Raw genomic sequence first — 22053 nt, forward strand, 5'->3', positions numbered from 1 at the left:
CCTTTAATGGCTCCCCACTGCCAGAAATTAAACTTCAATCTTTTTAAATTAAGCATAATCTGTATGGTCTCCTATATCTGCTACCCCTCTAAATGTGGTTTTAAACCATGTATTCATCATATAAAATCATACTGCAAGAAAAATGTGAATGTCAGAGGAGTTTCTGATCATGTAATTTGACCTACACTCATAGGAGTCTGGTCACAGCTCCACAATGGCTACTCAAAGTATCTCAGGGTCCAGCTTCATCAAGGCGACGAGGCTGAATTCACAAAGTACAAAAGAGCAAATATGCTCTTCCTTTATAACACGGTAAAAACCAAGCCTGCAGCAGGGATCAGTCCCCACCTGACTGCAAGTAAAACTATTACTACCCATACGTATATATTTATTGGCTCCACGCTCATTGTCACAACTGCCAAAAAGTTTATCTAATACTCAAGAGGAGATTTATGGGAACTTTAAACGTCTGGGTTTTTTTTAATTATCCTCTTTTTAAAATTTCATTTATTTTTGGCTGCGTTGGGTCTTCGTTGCTGCACGCGGGCTTTCTCTCGTTGCGGAGAGCGGGGACTACTCTTCGTTGCGGTGCGCGGGCTTCTCATTGCGGTGGCTTCTCTTGTTGCGGAGCACGGGCTCTCGGCGCGTGGGCTTCATTAGTTGTGGCACGTGGGCTCAGTAGTTGTGGCTCACGGGCTCTAGAGCACAGGCTCAGTAGTTGTGGCGCACGGGCTGAGTTGCTCCGCGGCATGTGGGATCTTCCCGGACCAGGGCTCAAACCCGTGTCCCCTGCATTGGCAGGCAGATTCTTAACCACTGCACTACCAGGGAAGTCCCAAAACTTTAAATGTTTAAAACTGGATTTGGGGATTAATTTTGTTAAAGTTTCACACATAATTTGCCATCCATTCACAGAGCACACATTTAAAATTTTGTTTTAAAGCCATCTTTCAGCAGATGAAGTGAGAAATAAATTCCTTTTAACATGCTACCAAGAAAACAGCACTCACAGTTCTCAGTCCAAAGAATCTTCACTCTTCTCACAAGTTTGTGTCAGTAAAAACTCACAGAATTACAAAAGCACCCGAAGAAAGAAAAACAATCAGTTCTCTCTTAAAGCTGACAATAGATGCATTCACTCAAAAAGTACACAGGAACAAGGAGCGTGGGCAAATACTGACGTGTCTTTATGTATAACTGTGGAGGGTGTGTGTGCACTCATACAACATGCATATATGTGCAGAGACGTCTGGAAACGTTCACCAAAACAGTGACTACTTAGATGGTGATTTTTGCTTTCTTCTTTTACTTTTCTATATTGTTTCAACTTTTATGAATATGAGTATATATTTTTACAAGAAAAGAAGAATGCTATTTGCATTATTACAATATGGTATGAAAAGCAACAGTAATCAAAGTACATGGTACTGGCAGAACGAAAGACATGTAGACCAATGAAACAGAAATGAGAGTCCAGAAATAAACCCATATATCTACGGTCAATTGATTATCAACAATCAATATCAATCAAAAATACCAAGGCAATTCAATAGGGAAAAGGACAGTCTCTTTCAACAAATGGTGCTGAGACACCTGGATATTGATATACAAAAAGATGAACTTAGATTTTACCTCACACTATATACAAAAGTTAATTAAAAATGTATCAAAGGCCTAAATGTAAGAGCTAAAACTATGAAACTTTTAGAAGGAAACATAGGAGTAAATCTCAGGACCCTGAGTTGGGCAAAGATTTCTTGGACACAGCACCAAAAACACGATCCTAAACACAAAAGAAAAAAAGATAAACTGGACTCCATCAGAATTCAAAAACCCTGCAACTCAAAAGAGACCATTAAGAAAATAAAAAGGGGGCTTCCCTGGTGGTGCAGTGGTTGAGAGTCTGCCTGCTAATGCGGGGGACACGGGTTCGGGCCCTGGTCTGGGAAGATCCCACATGCCGCGGAGCAACTAGGCCCGTGAGCCACAACTACTGAGCCTGCGCGTCTGGAGCCTGTGCTCCGCAACAAGAGAGACCGCGATAATGAGAGGCCCGCGCACCGCGATGAAGAGTGGCCCCCGCTGGCCACAACTACAGAAAGCCCACGCACAGAAACGAAGACCCAACACAGCCATAAATAAATACATAAATAAATAAATTAATTAATTAATTAATTAATTAATTTTAAAAAAAAAGAAAGAAAATAAAAAGACAAGCCATTGACTGGGAGAAAATATTTGCAAATCATGTATCTAATAAGGAACTTGGATCCAGACTATATAAAAGTACTCTTATGACTCAGAAATAGACAACCCAATAAAAAATGGGCAAAAGATTTGAAAAACATTTCACCAAAAAAGATATAAAAATGGCTTTAAAAGATATTCAGCGTCATTAGTCATTAAGGAAGTGTAAATTCAAACCACAGTAATATATCACTTCACACCAACTAAAATTGTCATAATCCAGGGACTTCCCTAGTGGTGCGGTGGTTAAGAATCCGCCTGCCAATGCAGGGGACACAGGTTCAAGCCCTGGTCCGGGAAGATCCCACATGCCGTGGAGCAACTAAGCCCATTCGCCACAACTACTGAGCCTCCGCTCTAGAGCCCGCGAGCCACAACTACTGAGCCCGCGTGCCACAACTACTAAAGATTACGTGCCTAGAGCCCGTGCTCCACAACAAGAGAAGCCACTGCAATGAGAAGCCCGTGCACCGCAACGAAGAGTAGCCCCCGCTCACCGCAACTAGAGAAAGCCTGTGTGCAGCAATGAAGACCCAACGCAGCCAAAAATAAAATAAATAAATAAATTTATAAAAATAACTAAATAAATAAATAAAATAAAATTGTTATAATCCAAAAAGACAATGACAAGTGTTGGGAGGATTTGGAGAAACTGAAATCCTCGTACGGTAGTCTGGACAACAGCAGGTCTTTAAAAAATTAAACATAAATTTACCATGACCCAGCAATTCCTTTCCTAGGCATCTACCCAAAAGACATGAAAACATATGGCTGCACAAATGTTCAAAGAAGCATAATTCTCAATAGCCAAAAAGCAGAAACAGGGACTTTCCTGGTGGTCCAGTGGTTAAGAATCCACCTTCCAATTCAGGTGACACGGGTTTGATCCCTGGTCAGGGAACTAAGATCCCACATGCAACGCGGCAACGAAGCCTGCACGCTGCAACTACTGAGCCCGTGTGCCACAACTAGAGAGCCCAAGTGCTGCAACTACCAAGCCTGAGCACCACAACTAGAAGGAAGCCCGCGCGGCACAACGAACAGCCCGCGCACCGCAAATTAAGACCCGACACAGCCAAATAAATAAATAAATAAATATTTTTTAAAAAGAGACCATCCAAATGTCCATCAACTGGTAAATGGATAAACAAAATGTAGTATATCCATTTAACGGAATACTACTCAGCAATAAAAAGGAACGAATTATTGGTGTACACTTGACCCTTGAATAACATGGGTTTGAACTGCACAGGTCCACTTACACGTGGACTTTTTTTCAATAAATATGCAATAGAGTAAGTACTACATGATGAGGTTGGCTGAACCTGAGAACGCAGAACTGCAGATACAGAGGGCAGACTGTAAAGTTATACACAGATTTTCAATTGCCTATATATACTATGTTTTTCCCTATACATACATACTTACGATAAAGTTTAATTTATGTTAGGCACAGTAAGAGATTAACAACAATTAATAATAAAATAAAACAATCATAACAACTTACTTTAATAAAAGCTACGTGAATGTGGTCTCACAATATCTTATTGTACAAATTTAACACTTTCTCCATCTTAACTAAGCACTTATACACTGTGGCCATAACTTCTGCAGTTTGAGGTGTGACAGCAAAACAAGCACAAGTTTCTTTTTCCTTCTTCACAATTTCACAAACAGATTTGCTCTTACCTTAGATCTTAGCAACCTCTGAATATGACTTTTTTTCTTTCCTTATTAAGTCAAGAACTTTCACCTTTTCACTTAAAGGAAGCACTTAACAGCTTCCCTTTGGCATATCCGAATTGCTAGCATCACCACTCTTGCAGCTGGGGCCATTATTAAGTTAAAGAAGGGTTACCTGAACAGAAGCACTGCGAAACCATGACAGTCGATCTGATTACCCAGATGGCCACTCAGTGACTAAGGAGCAGGATATGCTGGACAAAGGGATGACTGACATCCTAGGCAGGATGGAATGGAACAGGCACAAGATTTGATCATGCTACTCAGAACAGCACACAATTTAAAACTTATGAATTGTTTATTTCTGGAATTTTTCATAGAATATTTTCAGACCCAGGTTGACCAGGCTGAAACCACAGATAAGGGGGAACTACTGTAAGCGGTTACCTGGGGCTGGGGATAGGGATGAAAATGAAGTATAATAGGGAACAGGGAACTTACCGGGTTGATGGTAATGTTTCAAAACTGGATTATGATTCAGTAAATTCAGTAAATTTTCAAATTCAGTAAATTTCCTAAAAATCATAGTATTGTACAAAGTGGGTGAATTTTATGATAGGTATACTTCAGTAAGATTGTTTTTAAAACAATAGCAGGAAAAAAGTTAACACATGGTTATGTTTATTGACGGAATTACTGGTTTCTTCTAGATGCCAAAGTTAAAAATCAGTGATACAACAAAACTGTGTTAAAAGAAAATATACATTAAAATAGCATATCATAATAGCACACGTAACACTTATCTCCATTATCAGGACTATAGGTGATTTTTACTTTCTACTTTTCTGTACAGTACTTCAGAGTCATGGGAGTACATCTGTTTGACCAAATTAGCTAACAGCCCCGCATCTTTACTAAGATTAAAAAAAAAAAAAAGTCACCTGCTTCTTCTATATTAATTGTATAATCTGGCTATACAGGATCATAATAGGAATAAAGCTATATAAAGACAAACACACACATATGGATATTACATATTTGTATATTCCTATACCAGAGACTAAAAAAGAAAGCAGAATTATCCAAAGTCTGCTCCAGAACTCTCTGGATAGGAATCCAGCAAGGTCATACTTAAAGAGAAGGGGACTGAAGGTAAATTCAACATATGCTTTAACCCAAATGAATGTAATGAATGAAGCTGACTTCTTGGTACTTTTGAAAATAGCTTGGTAAGTATATTTATGAAATACCAGAACATGTTAAATATTTAAGTCTATTCACTACTATTCAAGTAATGAATAGTTCCTAGCAGTCTTTTCCAGAAACCTCAACTAACTCATGAAAAGGTAACTTACAGTTCCCATTTTACAGAAGACGATGGAAAAGAGTGTATATAAAGATTTTAGGCACAATGAATTAGTTAAGAAGCCCTGATGTGCAATGTGACCTTGCTACAAGGGGAAAAAAGTGCCTGGGATAAATTGTCTTAGAGCACCTGTTTAACCCTACTTTATGACTTGAGGGCAGTTTCCTGTAACACCATAAACTAGTTATACTTTTTAAAAAACTGTTCTTTCGTTTTTCACTTGTGAGGCCCAAATAAAATCCTAGAAGGGGTCTGAGAGACCAGAGGCAGTAAAAGGACTTCACAAAAAGTTCTGCTTGTATACCTCAACTAGGAAGAATTTCAAAGTGCTTAAACATTTTAAAAAATTATTTAAATGCATAAGCTATCTACCTATCCAAACCAGACAAACTGAGGATGGTTTAAAAAGTTAAATTTGATTTTAATAAAACAAGATAACACTATTTTTAAGCTGCTGATAAAGAAAACACTGAAAATCAACTAAAATGAAGTTCGTAAAAGGCACACATTAAATATGCTAATAGACTACTAAAAAGGGGTCAGTGACACATAGCAAAGACAGAACACTGGCCAGTTGTCACCATGACACATACTACAATGGAACTTAGGCACACCCATTTCAGAGGGTTGCCAGCCCCAGGCTACATATTTTGACTATTGCTTCAACATACTGTTCTATAAATAAAAAGAGAAGCTTTAGTTTAATTATATTCACATTTTAATATAGGAAGTCCCACTTACCAAAGACTATTTCCGAAATGCTTCAGCCTTTCATTTTTAGGCATCAACCTACTTTTACCCACTAGCAACTGAACACTAGTGCCACCATAACTAGAAGATTATTTTACATTTCCAAGTCTAAATTCATGTACACTTTAAGCCAAATGAATGGAATAAATGAAGCTGACTTCTCTGTACCTTTAAAAACAACTTGGATAAATATATTTGTTTAATATCAGAACACATTAAATATTTAAGTCAAAGAAGTTCAAACAATCTTCAGCAAGTAAAGCCAGCTTTCAAAATAATACTTCTGTAAGTATTGTTTACAGAAAATAACTGGAAAGAAGGATTTAGAAAATGCAAGTTGATAAAATGGAGCCCTACCCCCTTAAAAAACAAAACAAACATGAAAAACTGCAAGTTTAAACCTCCCTCCAACTAACTATGCTAGCCTCTCCCCTAAATCTATACTGTCTCAAGATCTAGAGAAAAAGAAGCCTCACTTAAAAAAACACTGTACTTAATTAACATTGTTTTGTTTCTTAAAATTTGCCAGAATTCTAAGTAGAGCAATGTAGTTTGATATAAAGAAAAGCAAAGTGGTCCCATTCCTTGCAACCCAAGGTGGTTTTCTCATATTTCACTTTAATGTTCCTGAAATTCTACATATGATTTTTTTTTTTTCAAATCAAAAGGCATCTGAACATGTTAGACATTACTTTTTGAGTAAATGTTATTGGTTAGCAACTTACCTTGGAGAAAATTAATCCCAAAATTCCACGGAAGTCATTGCATAGAGGTTTGCCCTCAAAAACAAGTCAAGGACATGAACACCAATAATAATACGTATTGTGTTCTTAGTATATGCCAGCTTCTTTTTAAAGTCAGATTTATTGAAGTGTAATTTACATATGCTGGGAAACAATTCTCTATAGGTCTGTCTTGTTAATATGTTGCAAGCAGAGGTACCAAATGCCTTTTGCTTCGAACTATATTTTCAAGGACATCCGTGCAGCATACAGCCTTGAAAGATAAAGACAGTGGCTCCCTCTAGAGCAAAGGATGGACATGCTTACTGTCCAGTATAATGTATCCCTCTAGAGCAAAGGACAGACTTGCTTACTGCTCATTACAAAAGATTTGGGTTCCCTAAACGCAGGGCTTCTCTCCAATATGGACTACTATGGGTGCCTGAGAATCAGGAAACCATTACAAATGCTGATATTCCGGCTGCTACTATTACTGAGAGGAATAAACTGTCCTTCATCTCTTACACAGGAGTCTCATGTCTTCTACCAGCATCCATGAAAACGCGGCAGGGAAACTTATTCTCTTCAAAGTAGGATAAGATCTCAGATCGTCATGATTCTGGACAGTTTTGGCAACAAGAATGGGATACTGACATAGCCATGACTTCCTAGGAGAGAGAGAATAAAGGCCCCCTGAGGTCAGAGTTCTGGGAAATGAGAAGACACACTGGAATCAGAGAGTGATCCTGGTGGTGGGTGGACAGAAGGTGGGAATAAGGATCCCCACTGTCCGGTTAATGAAAGGAGTTGAATTCATGTTTGGAAACAGCGCAGTGAGAAGTGGGATCAAAATCAGGCATTGAAATGGTGACTTGGCTGTTACTCATTCTCCCCTGGGCTGGCAGAGGAAGGGATGTGTCATGATGATGGGCAACAAGCGTTGTGTCTCCAGGTGAAAAGCCGTGACTGCTGAGCCAAAGAGTCCCCAAAGCTAAAACAGACTGTGTAAGTAATGATGACCTTGCTGACAATATAGAGCTTTAGACGGACCAAAAGTATTAGAAATTCTTTTGGCTGAATCACAAGGGAATGACCAAAAGTGAATACAAAGCCTTGATTCCTGGCACAGAGTTGCTCTCTCCCTCCTGCCTCCTTCTCTATCCCTCTCTACTACTATCCCCAAACTCTTCTGCTTTACAGAGAAAAATAATAAGGGATAGGGCTGAGGTCTCCCTGACCCCCAAGAAGGACTGAAGGCCATACAAACCCCTGAGAAGCTGTCCAGGAAACTTTAGAGAGGGACTCAAACTTTTATGGCTCTCCTGGATACAAACACCCTCCTATCTGGTCCCACAGAGGAAGGGACATCAGATTCAGCTAACAGGGTTTGGGCAGGATTTACAGTAGGGAAGGGAAATGAAGTGACTTATTGCTGGGGCTCTTTGGGCCAATTCAATGTCCTCTTGTTGTTGCTTCTACATCCATCCTCATGTATAGTAGGAACTTATGTGGTATACGGTTGTCCCCTTCCTGTATGTCCCAGAGGGGATTCTCCCGATCAGGAAGGGCTGCATGTAGAAAAGTGCTAGTATTCTAGTACCTTTGGGGCTCCACAACCCTCATAACCATTTTTAGTCACAAGTCTCTGTGACTCATGATTTTATTGATTGGAGCCTCTGACAAAGGTGCCACCTGTAGGTGCCCCTGGGGTTTGGACTCTTTTGCCTCCCTGACACAGCTATCAGGCATGCTCCTTTTGTTAAGCAGCTATTAGCTTGCTACTGGGCTCTTGTGGAAACTGAATGCCTAACTCATGGAGGCCTCATAAGTTCCAGTCTGATATTCCTACTTTGGCGTGGATCAACTCATACTCAATGACTAACAATATGGAGAGTCAACTGAAAATGCATATTTGCAAATATAGCTGGACTGCCTTAGCCCCACATCTCAACTTTACATGAAAAAGTGGTAGTGAGCCCTCTGGGGGAAATTCATCCTCTACTCTACCACTGGACACAAAGTTATGGGTTCAATGGAGCCCACATCCAGTTAATCATCAAATCTTGTAGACTTAACATCATCCCTCCATTGTCAATAGGGGTACTGATCACTATCAATTCTTTCCTGGACTTTAGCAACAGCCTTTTAACTTGCTCGCCTGTATTCAATCTTACTTTACCTTCAATCCATTCTCCAACAGCTGTCAGAACAATCTTCTGAAAAGACGAATGAGTATTTCACTCTCATCCCTTTTAAAGTCCTATGATGGTTTCCCCTGGCCTTCAGTCCAAACTGACTTGAACTTGTTAACATGACTCAGACAGCCAGCCTTACAGCTTACTTACTGTCTACCTCTTTCCCACACCTCCTTTGTAACCTGTATTACTGCCATACAGAACCAATAACCGTCTCTAAGATGCACAGGACTTCTCTAATCTCCAGGCTCTGGCCTCTCCTTCTTCCGATGCGCATGCATTCTCCCTTCTGCCCAACTGACTAATGGTCCACTCTTCAGATCTTAATTTAGATGGCATTACAACATGGGCATTTATCCTGACTCATAAAATAAGATTAGGTACCTGCGAAATTCATACTGTCTATTTTTCTCTATCTTTTCTTCTGCTGTAAAAAAGGGACCACTAACATTTTATTCTCTGTTATATAACCCTGCTTATGTGCTCAATAACTACTTGGGTAATTAATGGCAATCATATACCAGGTATTGTGCCAGGTGTCAAAGAAAACAAACGACCAAAACCAAAAAAGAATTTTAATGAACATTCGACTTAGAAATGCATCACATCCTTCCCTATTATGTTGCATTGAAATTAATACAAAAATTTCACAAGAGTGTTATGAGGCACGTAGCAGAGATAGTACTATTCCTATCTTATAGATCTGACAATACTATCAGACGAGCAAATCAGGGCTTAAATGCAATGTTTTTGTCCATACATACTAAAATTTTACAAGTAGAATCTATCAATAAGGCAAGTTGAGAATTCCCTGGTGGTCCAGTGGTTAGGACTCCGCGCTTTCACTGCCAAGGGCCCAGATTTGATCCTGAGTTGGCAACTCAGATCCCACAAGCCATGCGGCACGGCCAAAAAAAAAAAGAGCACAAGTCAACAAACTACAAAAGTCCACTTCAAGAACTAGTTATTCTCCGTTTTCATTTAAATTAGCGCCTTCAATTCTCCACTACCCTCACTTAGAACAGAAAAATGGCATAAATAATCCCCCAAATAATAATATCTGGGAATATGTCATAATTTTTTTTTCACAGCGTTTTCTCAAACTGTTTGACCTTAGTAGTCAGTGTAATTTGGATTATCTGAGAACAGGCCAATTTAAAACTGGGAGGAGGATTTTAGGCACAGTATATGTAGACACAGTGAAAAGTGTATCAGTTTAAATTTAACATAGACCAGACATAATGCACCAACTAGAATACATCAAGCAGAGATTACTTGCATGGCAGAAAATAACTGTACAGGATTGAAAGCTTCACAATGCTGCACAGAATAGTACCACAGAACATCATCTTTTCAAATTAAATAGCTACAAAAATACATCTTTGCATTAGGTCTTCTTTTTAAACAAAATCACCCAATGTCTTTGTAAACAGCCATTTTCACCCATGGTACCACAATCAGGAAGTGGCACATGTCACAAGAAATGTGTACAGTTAAAGAATCAAAATTCTTAGAATGATTTCCTTGTTTAAATAGTTTTACAAATGTCACTCATTTGCATTGCAATATACTTGCATGAGTGTGAAAGGGGCGAAGCTACAGCCAGCGAGCAGGAAATTATAATCCTGTGTGTGCTCAGAGAGTAAAGAACAGTGAACACTATCCATCCTGTGTGGCAGGTGAAAAAGTTTGGAGATCTGCTGTTTTAAGTAAGCCTTCTAAATATATAACATAAAATACAGGACCTCAAATCAGTACTTTGAAACAGAATTTTAGGGAAGACTACAAGTCACAGAGGCCTGGGTTTAAATGCCAGCCTTCCTCATCCTACTTGGGCATGTGCTTGGACAAGTTACCTAAGCAGTTTGAGCCTTACTTTCCTAATGTTAATTAACAATTAACTAGGAATTAACCTACACCTTACACAGCTGTCATAAAACTAACTTAATGTGTACAGAGAACTTGGCACAGAGGTGTTCACTATTACTGTGTAACAATTAAGAGCCAAGACCCAGATCTACCACTTAGTAGTTGTGTCACTTTTGTTACTTAACCTTAGTTTCCCAGCCTGTAAAATGTAAATACTAACACCTATTAGCATTATGGTGTTGTAAAGATTAAATGTCTTACAACACTGCCTGGCAAGAAGCACACACTAGGTAAGTGTTAGTTACTAATAATGTCATTATCATCACCACCACTGAAATGTTAAGTAACCATTGCCACATTATTGGATTATTCCTTACATTTCTACTATATGAAAAAATGCTCCTTGAAAAATTAACCTAATTTAGTGAACTGATCATAGTATAACATGAGCTCACACATTCAAGAATTTTTATGCTGACTTTTAGAAACTTTAAAGGCACAGAAATTATTTGAATTGACCACTGCTCATGAATGCTGACAAGATACATATATCAAATACCCATTCTAAGTGAACAAATCCATTCAGTGAACTAAAGTATAACACAAACCAATGTCTATTGTACTTTCTCCCCAAAGATTTCAAAGCAGTTTAAAATAATCAAATATAGCAATCCTCGAAATGTACAAGTTACTTGAAAAAACTGCAGCTGAGAGCAATCAACATCTTTCTCCAAAACTTTTGCCACATAATTACAAAACAATGTTAGAGTCAAACTCTTTGCAACCCTGCCATTCATTCAATTAGTCAAAACATTTACTGCATATCCACTGTGCACTAGGCAGGCACTGTGCTAAACTCTGGTGTAGTAACAGAAAAGGAGAGACCAAAAGTAAGAGTGGGCAAGCCACTAACAATATTATTAAATATTTTGAAATTTTATAATTTTGTTTTCCTTGAACAGTGAAAGAGCAAATTATAGGCTCTAATGGTTGAGTGCATCAATACTTAATGAGTTAAGTAACCTCATATAAGTGACAGTACAATATTTTCCCCATGGAGACTAGGATTAAATGAAATAAGCATCCCTCTCTACTGCTCAATCAATTACTTACTAAGTAAAGGTAAATGGCCACTTCAAATGAGTCAAGTAATCTCAAGAGTGACACTAACTAATTTTTTACCCATTTTTGGGGGAAAGTTCAGAGAAGTAAATCTTAAATTTGATGTTACATGTCACCTGTAACCTATCAGAAATAAGCTACATTCACTTAGTTTTACTCAGCAACTGAAATTGCATTTTTGCTGAAGCGACTAGGACCAATTACTAATCATGCCTCCCTCTGATGAACCATTTTCTTAGGAGAGAAAAATCTAGCCTCGATGCAATTATCAAATAATCTAGAGTTCATACTATATACCCTACATTTTACAAAACAAGAGTTTCCTCTCAAGTAGCTACATAACTGTTAAAGCTTTAAGGAATTTTAAAAATATTATCTAGCAATATTGCTCTGCCAAAAAAATGCAATCTTGACTCTGAATTAAGTAATCTTAGTGCTTAAAGTGGTCATCCAAAACCTGAAAGGGGACAACCAACAAACCACCTTTTTAGTACCTAGCTCCCCAGAAGAAAGGGCTGTTAGGAAAATGCTATTAATATTGATAGCAATTGTATCACACTGATACGCAGGTAAGTGTACTTGAGGACTAAGTACCTTCCTTGGAGTTCATCATTATGGACTATGAATGTCACATAAAAAAAAAAAAAAAAGTGCTGTCATTTCATTTTATGAATGCTGAATCAGGCAGTTTTAGTTAACTGCAACACTTTACAAGCAGGCTATCAAATAAGCCCCAATTATCAAGTTGTTTCAGACACAAAGCTTCTGTTTCTATTAAGTATAATTAAAGAATTAAAAGGATCAGTGTATTTTTCTTGAGATATATTAGTCTAAAATGATTTGCAATAAGTCCCTGAACACCCAAGTGACTGAAATTCCTTCAGCTATTCAAAACACTCCTCTGGAATGCCAGTCTTCCAAATGGCAAGACTGTAAGAACACACAATTGATAAATTGATAGTCATTCTCTACATTAAACATTAAGGAGTAAAAAAATGGCAAGCTCAATAAATTCACAGGAGGGGGGAAAAAAAGTGTAAACAAATGCCCCAAATCTGTCTTATCCAGAATGGCGTTTTGTGGTACTGCACGAATTCAGGCATTTCATCATCATTAGGCACACCGGGGGCCACTCAGTAACTAATGCTGACAAATGAGCCGAGAAAAAGTCTCACCAACAAACAGTATTAACAGGTAATGTTGCAAATCAGTCACGGAACCGCGCGGGAAGGAACGTGGAGGAATCGAAAGAGTAACAATCTTCCGCCAGATTTTACATTCAGAGCAAATTAATCCATCATAGATACATACTTCTCCGGGGCGGGGGGGGGAGAAAGAGCGAAAGAAGATATTTGGTACGACCCAGAATAGCCATGCGGACAACACACACACACACACACACAGCAACTGCCACTTCCATTACAGTTTGACAGTCATGGATTTGGGTAATTAGAGTAGAAACGTGTGTTCTGGAAACACACTAAGACCACACCCTAGGACTGAGAATCTGGACTTTAAATGCTGCGAAGTGAGGTCAACGCAGTACCTAAGGTGGACGGTCTGGCCGCACAGGTGGAAGGGATGGGGGCACCAACTTCCACGCGGGTGACCGGGAGGGCCGGGTGTCCGGGCGAGGCATGGCGGAGTCCGAGGGAGAAGGGGGTGTGGACTAGGGACCAGCACCGGGAGAGAGGGAAGGAGAGAAGGCGGCCGCTAGGAGTAAAGGGCGGTGGGAGCTGCGGGTAGGGGGCGAACGTCGACGCGGGGGGGGAAGAACCCGGGGAGCCAAAGGTCACGGGCGGCGGCAGGGTTCGGGGGTGGGAGAGGGCGGCAAGCACGCGCGCGGAGGTGCGAGTGGAAGGAAGCGGCGGAAGAAAGGAAGATCCGAATGAATGAGTGCCGCGGGGGCCCGGGTCGCGGAGGAAGGGGCCGGGGGCGCCCGCGGAGACGCAGCCGCAGCGCCGGGGCGGGCCCCCGCGCCAGAGGATGAGGAAGCCCCGCACCGGCGCCGGTCCCACCGCACCCGCCTCTCCGCCAAAATGGGGTCGCGCGCGGAGCAGGAAAGCGAGGACTGTGAGGGAAGAGGAGAAAATGGTAAAAATAAATCACTCACTCTCCGCGCGAACCTCCAGGCTCTCTCAGCCCCGCTCCTCCGCGCTCCTCGAGCCGCGACGGCAGCTCCTCAGCGGCGCTAGGGGGAGCCCCGGGCCCGGAGCGGGGCAGCGGCGGCGGCCGGACCGGGAGCCCCTCCGCACCTGCCCCTGTGGCGGAGCCGCGACGAGCCAGGCGGCGGCGGCAGCGGCGGTAGCGGCGGTTCGGAGCTGGGAGGGCAAGTGACCCGGATGTACAGGGTAACGGCGAGGAGGGGGAGGGGGGAATGCCAGGAAGTGAGTGCGCCGCGGACCTGTCCGGCCGTGCGCATGCGCCGCGCGCCCGCCCCGTAAGGTAAATCCTCAGCCTTCCTTCCCCGCCCCTCCTTCCCCGCCCCTCCCCAAGGGGGCGGGGCGAGGCCGAAGACAGGTGGTCCGGAGGGCTCAGCTAGGAGACGAAGGGGGCGCGGCCACCTTGTCCGCTCCCCCCGCCCTCCTTAAAGGGGCAGCACTTTCGCGCGGAGATGGCATCTGGGTGAGTCGGGGTCTTGCAGCCGTCTCGTTTTACAGATGGAAAACTGAGGTTCAGAGGTGACGGTGACCTGCCTCAGGTCAGCGAACTCAGAAATGGCAGAAACTGGAACTCGAGACTCGCGGATCGGGGCTCTGTGCTGAACCCATCAAAGGCGTCACATACCATCACTCCCCCACGCGTGGAATGGCTGGGCTGGTGGGCACGCCTTTCCCTCTCTGCCAGGTACTGAGCCTCACACTCCCAGACACGGCAGATGCGCTTGGCAGGCTCCCCAGAGCCGAGAGGTACTGGGGGTGCGAAGGTATCGCCTGCGAAGGTATCCTGGAGACGCCCTTGGGAGGTGTTAAATAATCAGTCTGAGAACAGAAATCAGGCGCCACGTGAGACTTGTACGGTGCTACCCATAGCACTTTCAGATAAACGAGACTATGTTCTGGGGTCTGCTCTGGGCAAAGATATCTGATGGACAGAGAAGTTGGATGTGACAGAGGGCGCAGCTTCTTCATTTTCCCCTAATTCCCTTTTCACTCTGAGCATAAATGCTCCCTCTTTACCTACAACACCAGAACATCCCATCTAGCTAGCTCAACCTAATCCTGTTATGAAACTCTCAGATTTTTTCATTAACACTAACGTATAAACGATCACAACGTTACCTCTCCCAGGGGTATTTTCAATGTGACTGCGGAGCAGATCGTTACTATGGAGGTAAATGGTTCTAAACATTTTGGGGTCAAGGGCCCTACTGAAAATCCCATAAAAGTATGTGCTTTTCTCTCCAGGAAAATGCATATATGCACACAAATTTGCACACAATTTCAGGAGATTTCTGGATCCAGGAAGCCTATCTGTGAAACCCTGATTATGAACCCTTGTTCTAGTCAAATGGGTAAGATCCCAGTAACTATCTGGGCCTCAGCACATGTAGCCAAGAAATCACTCCTTGCCCCAAGTATAGAAGGGCAGCCCTTAACCTTATTTAGCCTTCTGTCTTCCTCTTCCTCTTGAGTTACACGGAGACCAAGTGATATTGGCCATATTACAAAGAAACGTGTTAAGAGAGTCATGGAGAGAGTAGGTGACTTTTTCAAGGCACACTCTAAGGGCAAGAGTCCTAGGCCTCATACTTTTACCCTAATTATCATACTTATGGATGATTTGGGGGTCCTACACTGTATCCATTATAATCTTCATCAATTTCAATTAAACACAGGGAGCTGATGTTTTGCAAACACTAATGCTGAGAGAACAGTCTTCACAATCCAAGAACTCTGGTCCATTTGTTTGACACACTGACACCCACTCTTAAATAACCCTGGTCCATATCGACCCACTGTCCTCTATTTGAACTCTATCTAGTTCTTACACCTGCTCAGTCCCTTAGATATGAGCTCTGAGTAATCACACACCTGTAACCCAGTCTCCCACTGAGAGCAGAAATCTCTTCTGTAATATCCTCAACACCTGAACATCCAGTTTAGCTCGAGTATCTCCATTTATGGGGAGCTCATTATCACAATGGTCAGCCTCCTCTAATTGTGAGGAGCCTCTTCTTTTACACTGATCAGAAATCTGATGCCCAACAACTGTCATCCATTGGTTCTAATTTTATTTCTGGAAAGCAACACAGACGTGATGCTGGCCTGGCGGAGCTTACCGTCCAGCAAAGAAAACAGTCCATTTGATGAGTGATAACCATAAAATCGGATGAGTCCCGTGAGGAGGATGCAGTGCCCCTTTCAGAGGCACCTTTGTCCTTATCAGCCTTAGACCTGTTCCTGATTTGTGTAAGAACTCATGAGGAAGCTCTACCACTACCCCATGGGGGATGTCCTGAAAGAAGGAACAGAAAACAAGACCCTAAGTGCTGAATTTATTCTTCCACGATCCTTTCCTCATCATTCTGCATGAATGTAATCACATTTCAGCTGAGGTCAAAGTTTTAGGTTGAAAAAACAAGTGGAAGGATGCAAAAAAAAAAAAAGATGTTTACATAAAAGCACTAAGCTCCAATGATAATTTAATCATGGTGGCTTGCTAGCATTCTTTTGAGTTCTTAGTATGTGTCAAGCACTGTACTATCAGCCCTTGACTCGCATTTCCTCTTTTACTTTTTACAAAATCAGTCATTGAGTCATTCAGTCAACACATGTTTTTGCCCCTCTGCTATGTCCCAGGCACCATGCTGAGAGTTTAGGGTGGAGGACAGTAAGCCATGTGGTCCCTGCCCTAGAGGGGCTCAAAATTTCGTAAAAGGAAGGGCTATAAGCTCACAATTACAACATGGCATGATTCGTTGTAATTTAGGAGGGTGGAGGAACTAACCCTCCCTGGAATGGCTGTGAAGGCTTCAGAGAAGATGAGCTTGGTCTTGAAGAGATGAGGCAAGGGCCAAGAAGAAAAGGCACATGGGCACAGAGGCAAAGGAAGAGGAGTTCACACATGCTGGGGGGAAGACTGGGGTGGTAAGACTGTAAAGGACCTCCTCATACGCCAAGCTAAGGAGTATGAACTTACCTCCTGAAGGCAACCACCGGTAAATAGAAGCTTCTAAGCAAAGGAGAGACATAATCAGATGTGTTTTATATCAAGATCACTCTGACCACAGTGTCCAATAGGGACTACAGTGGGAGAGAGAATGGAGACCAGCAGACCAGTGAAGCTGTTGTGAAGTGCAGGCGAGAGATAATAAGAGCCCGTTCTAGGAAACTAGCAATGGAGAGGAAGAATGGGCACCAGAATTAAGATATTTACTGATGTAGAATCTACAAGAGTTTGTGACTAGCTCAATCTAGGGGAAGAAAAAGCAGGAGCTGTGGCGCATGACCCTGAGGTTCCTAGCTTAGTGGACTAATTGAATGGTGACACCATCCAATCCCAAAACCTTTACACAGTTTTCATTCCTGTTCTCTTTCAACCTTTATCCCTGTAAACGCACATTGCTTCAGTTGGTATCTTCAGATGTCTGCAGCTATTTCCCAATACTTTTTCCTATTTCTCCAGTCACATTTATCATTTTAATGGCTGCAGAATATTTCATCATGTTGAAATAGCTCTGTTTCCTTCAGTTGCTAAAGGTCCACACCCTGCACGCCTGGTTCACCCTAGACTCATTTGGCTCTGGGCATTTTGCAAAGGATGAGTTGAGCTAGAAAGAGAGCCTTCAGGGGAAGGGTATTGGAAAAGCATAGCCTCAAGGGCCAGCATAGCTGCAACTCTTGTGGGAGAGGCTGGGCAACTGTAGTGCATGCAGAAATTGCAAAGCTGTTGAAAAGAACCTATCAACCGTGGGAATCCTGATGTCTAATTCCCTGTGGAAGCTGGTTCTCAAGTCCTAATCCATCTAATTCATTCATTCCTTCATTCATTTATTCCCTCTTTGAGCAATGCATTCTTGTCAAGCAGAGGGCAATAAAGCAGAGCTGAAAGCAGCTTTATTTAGCTGTGGATTTAGCCCCGCAGGGGTTTTGAAGTCTATTCAAAACCCTTCACAAGTGAACCTCTCAGAGCCTCAGTTTCCCCACAGGTTTGTTGTAAGGATTAGTTTAGGTAAAATTTGTACAGTATTTGGGATAGAACGAAGCATACATTAAGTTCAATAATTATTTTCAGTCTTGGATCCTTCCCTGTGCCTCCTTGACTCCCAACATTTTCCTTAGCTTCTGAGCACACCCACCAGGCAACAGTGCACATGCTGGAGTTCAGAGTCTGAATCTGCCAGAGTGAAGCAGGGCACTCACTTCATCTCTCTAACCTTCTATTTCCCGTCTGTGAAATGGGAATAAAAACCTATCCACAGGAATGCTGTGATGCTCTCATAAATACTATGTAGGAAAATATGTTCAAAACCCCAAAGCACGATGTCATTATTGACTATGACTGCTATTATAGACCTCACTGTTTTCTTGGTTTCTCGCCATTTAAAAAAATGATGACTTCAGCATAAGTTCCGTGGATTGTAATCACTGGGTCAAAGGATCTGAACATTGTTATGGTTCCTGATTGGTACGGCCCAGTCTCTCTTAGGACTCTGTGAATAGCTGCTGCCATCGTTAACTCATATACACCATTCAGTATGTTTAAGCGCCTCGATTACAGCTTTTGCTGCCTCTGTGTCCAGTCTTTGTCCTTAATCGAACATTCAGGAACTTCTCTCAACTGCTTGTCTCCTCCTCTTCAAGGAATGAATGAATACTGAATCCCTGAACAAAGAGGCGCCTTCCCAAATATTTTCAACACAGCCAAGGCTGAGGACTAAGACTCCAGGGTCATGCCTTTCAGATGAGTGTCCACCCAGGGGGTGCATTTAATGAACGCAGAAGAGGACGAGGAAGGAGGCCTGCGAATCCCTGAGCAGCACTCGAAGCCTGTCCAGCATGAAAGATGGCATCAGAGCTGCCCCTCGAAAAGAACCAAAGAACAAAGCCGACAGCTCAAACCCAACACATTCCTGTTATTTAGCAAAGCAGTCACCAGTCTCTCAGGGGCCATGAAGTTGTCCACATGACCGTACTCCCCCAGTTACAGGGTGTATCTGTGAGCCTCCTCACATTTCCAAGTGTAACACATTTCTCACAAGTGGGCAGCTCCAGTTCAAGTTTCACCAGCCCTCTGAGTGACCTGCAGGAAAGCAGCAGACTCTCACTGCCTTGCATCTGCCGGTCCTTGCCTGCGTCTCCAGTACGCCTTCCAGCATCTTCACGTGGCTGTCGCTCAGCCTCCAGGTTCAAGGGTCGCTTCCTCAAAGTGGTCCCATCATCTTTCCTAAAGTCGACCATCCATCATCCATCATCCATCATAAAGTCTTCCCTTCCATCATCCCCTTATACATCACTGGCTTCTTTTTCCTTCATAGCACTTATCACAACCTGTAATTATTATTTTTATTTTTGAGCTTAAAAACCATTCTAAATAAGAAAAGACTCTCAATACAATGTCAGCTCAGTGAAGTCAGAGGCCAGGGCTACCTTGCCCACTCCTACACCTGTGACTGTGCCCACCCAGCTCCTAAGAGACCCTCAATAAATACATGGAATGATTTTTTTGGGTAAAAAGAGAGATTCCTGGCCCCCTCTACCTTTCTTTCACTCTGATTATATGAATAATACATGTTGTTTGCAGAAAAAAATTGGAAAATACAGATGAGCAAAAGGAAGAAAATATAAACACCCATGATCCAACCTCCCATACCTTGTGGATATGCTTCCAAATGTTTTTTTCTGTGTCTATACCCGTATAAAGATAATGCATATATTTTTATAAAAATGGTTCATATTCTGAATTATCATCTGCTGTGTTCATCTCAAGATTTATCTTAGTCACCTTTCCTTAACAAAGGTACTTCAGCACCTGGTTGTTAAAGGCTCTATAATACGTACGTACTGGACCACGTAGCTACACCACAAAGTATTTAACAAGTCTCCCAGTGTTAAGCTAAAGGGGAGGTTTCTTCAATGTCCATAAAGGTAACATGTTGTAATACAGCACTTCCTTCTTGACAAGCTTCCCATTTTTTCCCTCTGTGTTTGTACTGCTTTAGAGCTGTATTTCTACAGAACTGTACTCCCCACCGCCCATTCACCACCTGGAGTTATTAGAGTCCCCGTCAACTAGAGAAGCAAAATTGTCTGCAGCCGGAAAAGCTGAAGTATGACGAAGCCAGGATGAGGCCTAGGAGTTCAATTCGGGAATCTGCTGCTGATACAGGCGACAGAAATAAAGAACGTGTTTTCTTGCCAAGACTTTAACGTAAAAAGAGGAAAAGAAAGACTTTCTGTACGTCTTCACTTCTCCTTCCCAAGCCTTGTTTAGAGGCCAAGTTTTTCCCAAGAGGGATGGGCTGGTCCACGGAGTTTATTGCTGTCGTAAGCAGTCCACAGGCCAAAGCCCACTGCCCCGTTTAAAGCAGAGGTGGCTGCCGAAAAGTCTAAGAGGGCACGCAAGGATGTGCTGGCCTTTTCCACAAACAGCTCTCTCAGCCCCTTGTGTGGTTCTGGAGCCACTTGGCATTTTCAGCTCTGACAGTCACACCCTCCACGAGAAAAGGCCTCCCTCTGCCCACCTGGCACAGCAGACCCCACTCCAGCAGGACCCGTCAGTGTGCCAGGGCGCCCGCTGCCTGGACCACCTGCCCACCCCCCCTGCAGGTGGGCCACCTTGTCAAGATGCACAGGCACAGGAGGGGGTCACTGAAGGTGGGGCTGAGATGATATAAAATCAGAGATTTTCCCTGCCGGAGGGAGGGAAGGGAGAGGAAGGGCTGGGTGGGCCATCCATTCCCGGGCCTCACCACCCTGTGACCCAGAAACCCAAACAGAGGTTAATCTGCTATTCCACCACCTTATATGGCACCCCATTGGAGGCAGAGGGAAACTATCTGTAAAGAAATAGAATGCCTAACTGTGTCATCAGTCACTAATTTATTGATGCCATTTAAAAAAGATTTTGTGGGACTTCCCTGGTGGTCCAGTGGGTAAGACTCCGCACTCCCAATGCAGGGGGCCCAGGTTCGATCCCTGGTTGGGGAACTAGATCCCGCATGCATGCCTCAACTAAGAGTCCGCATGACACAACTAAGACTCCGCATGCCGCAACTAAAAAAAAAAAAAAAAGATCCTGCATGTCACAACGAAAATCCTGCGTGCCACAATTAAGACCAGGGCAGCCAAAATAAATAAATAAAAATAAATAAATAAAAATAAAAATAACAAAGATTTTGTCTGAACTTACAGTTACCAAAAGGGAAGGGGGGGCGGGTAGAGGGATAAATTAGGAGCTTGGGATTAACAGATAAACACTACTATAGATAAAATGTATAAACAGCAAGGACCTACTTACAGCACAAGGAAGTATATTCACTATCTTTTAATAACCTACAATGGAAAAGAATCTAAAAAACAATACACACATATAACTGAATCACTGTGCTGTACACCTGAAACTAACACAACACTGTAAATCAACTATACTTCAATTAAAAAAAAAAAGATTTTGTATGTGTTTTCCAGAAATACCATGGTTAGAGAAAAGAGAAAGGAATTTGGTTTGAAATACAATGATGACAGAACGAACTATTACCGCCAACACCTCTGATCAATGGTTTCATTTCGGCTGGTTTTGAACAAAATGATTTCTACTCGTTTTATAATTCAATCCTTATAATGACATCATGAGAAAGATTTCATTGCTCCCAGTTTCCAGGTAACAAAATTCAGGTAAGGTACAAAAAATTTTTAAGTATTTTGCTAGAGGTCACAAAGCTACTAAGAGATGGAGCCAGGATTAGACCCCAGGTCCTAGAGCTGTTTATATTCATGAGTCACTCAACCTTCTTTGCTTCCCACCCCTCCTTTCTTTCTACAAATACTAATTAAACCACTTAATGTCAAAGCTCCATCTAAAACACTAGACTAGTCATCTATAAAATAGGCACACGCGGAGCAAATAAGCCCGTGCGCCACAACTACTGAAGCCC

At 42.3% G+C, this 22053-nt stretch overlaps 1 protein-coding gene across 4 annotated transcripts in view; it reads right to left on the minus strand.

The window, feature by feature from the left end:
• CYRIB (CYFIP related Rac1 interactor B) overlaps window positions 1-22053 on the minus strand; it is a 147040-nt gene that overhangs the window by 73168 nt on the left and 51819 nt on the right. For 2 of the 4 annotated variants that reach the window (XM_068526021.1, XM_068526017.1), the window contains exon 1: window positions 14068-14299. The exons of the other annotated variants lie outside the window; for them this stretch is intronic. The gene's annotated coding sequence lies outside the window, so the exon portion shown is untranslated. Of the gene's footprint in view, window positions 1-14067; window positions 14300-22053 lie in introns of those variants that run through there. 4 annotated transcript variants of the gene reach the window in all.

This window comes from Eschrichtius robustus, chromosome 17 (genome assembly GCF_028021215.1).
Source record: "Eschrichtius robustus isolate mEscRob2 chromosome 17, mEscRob2.pri, whole genome shotgun sequence".
NCBI lineage: Eukaryota > Metazoa > Chordata > Mammalia > Artiodactyla > Eschrichtiidae > Eschrichtius > Eschrichtius robustus.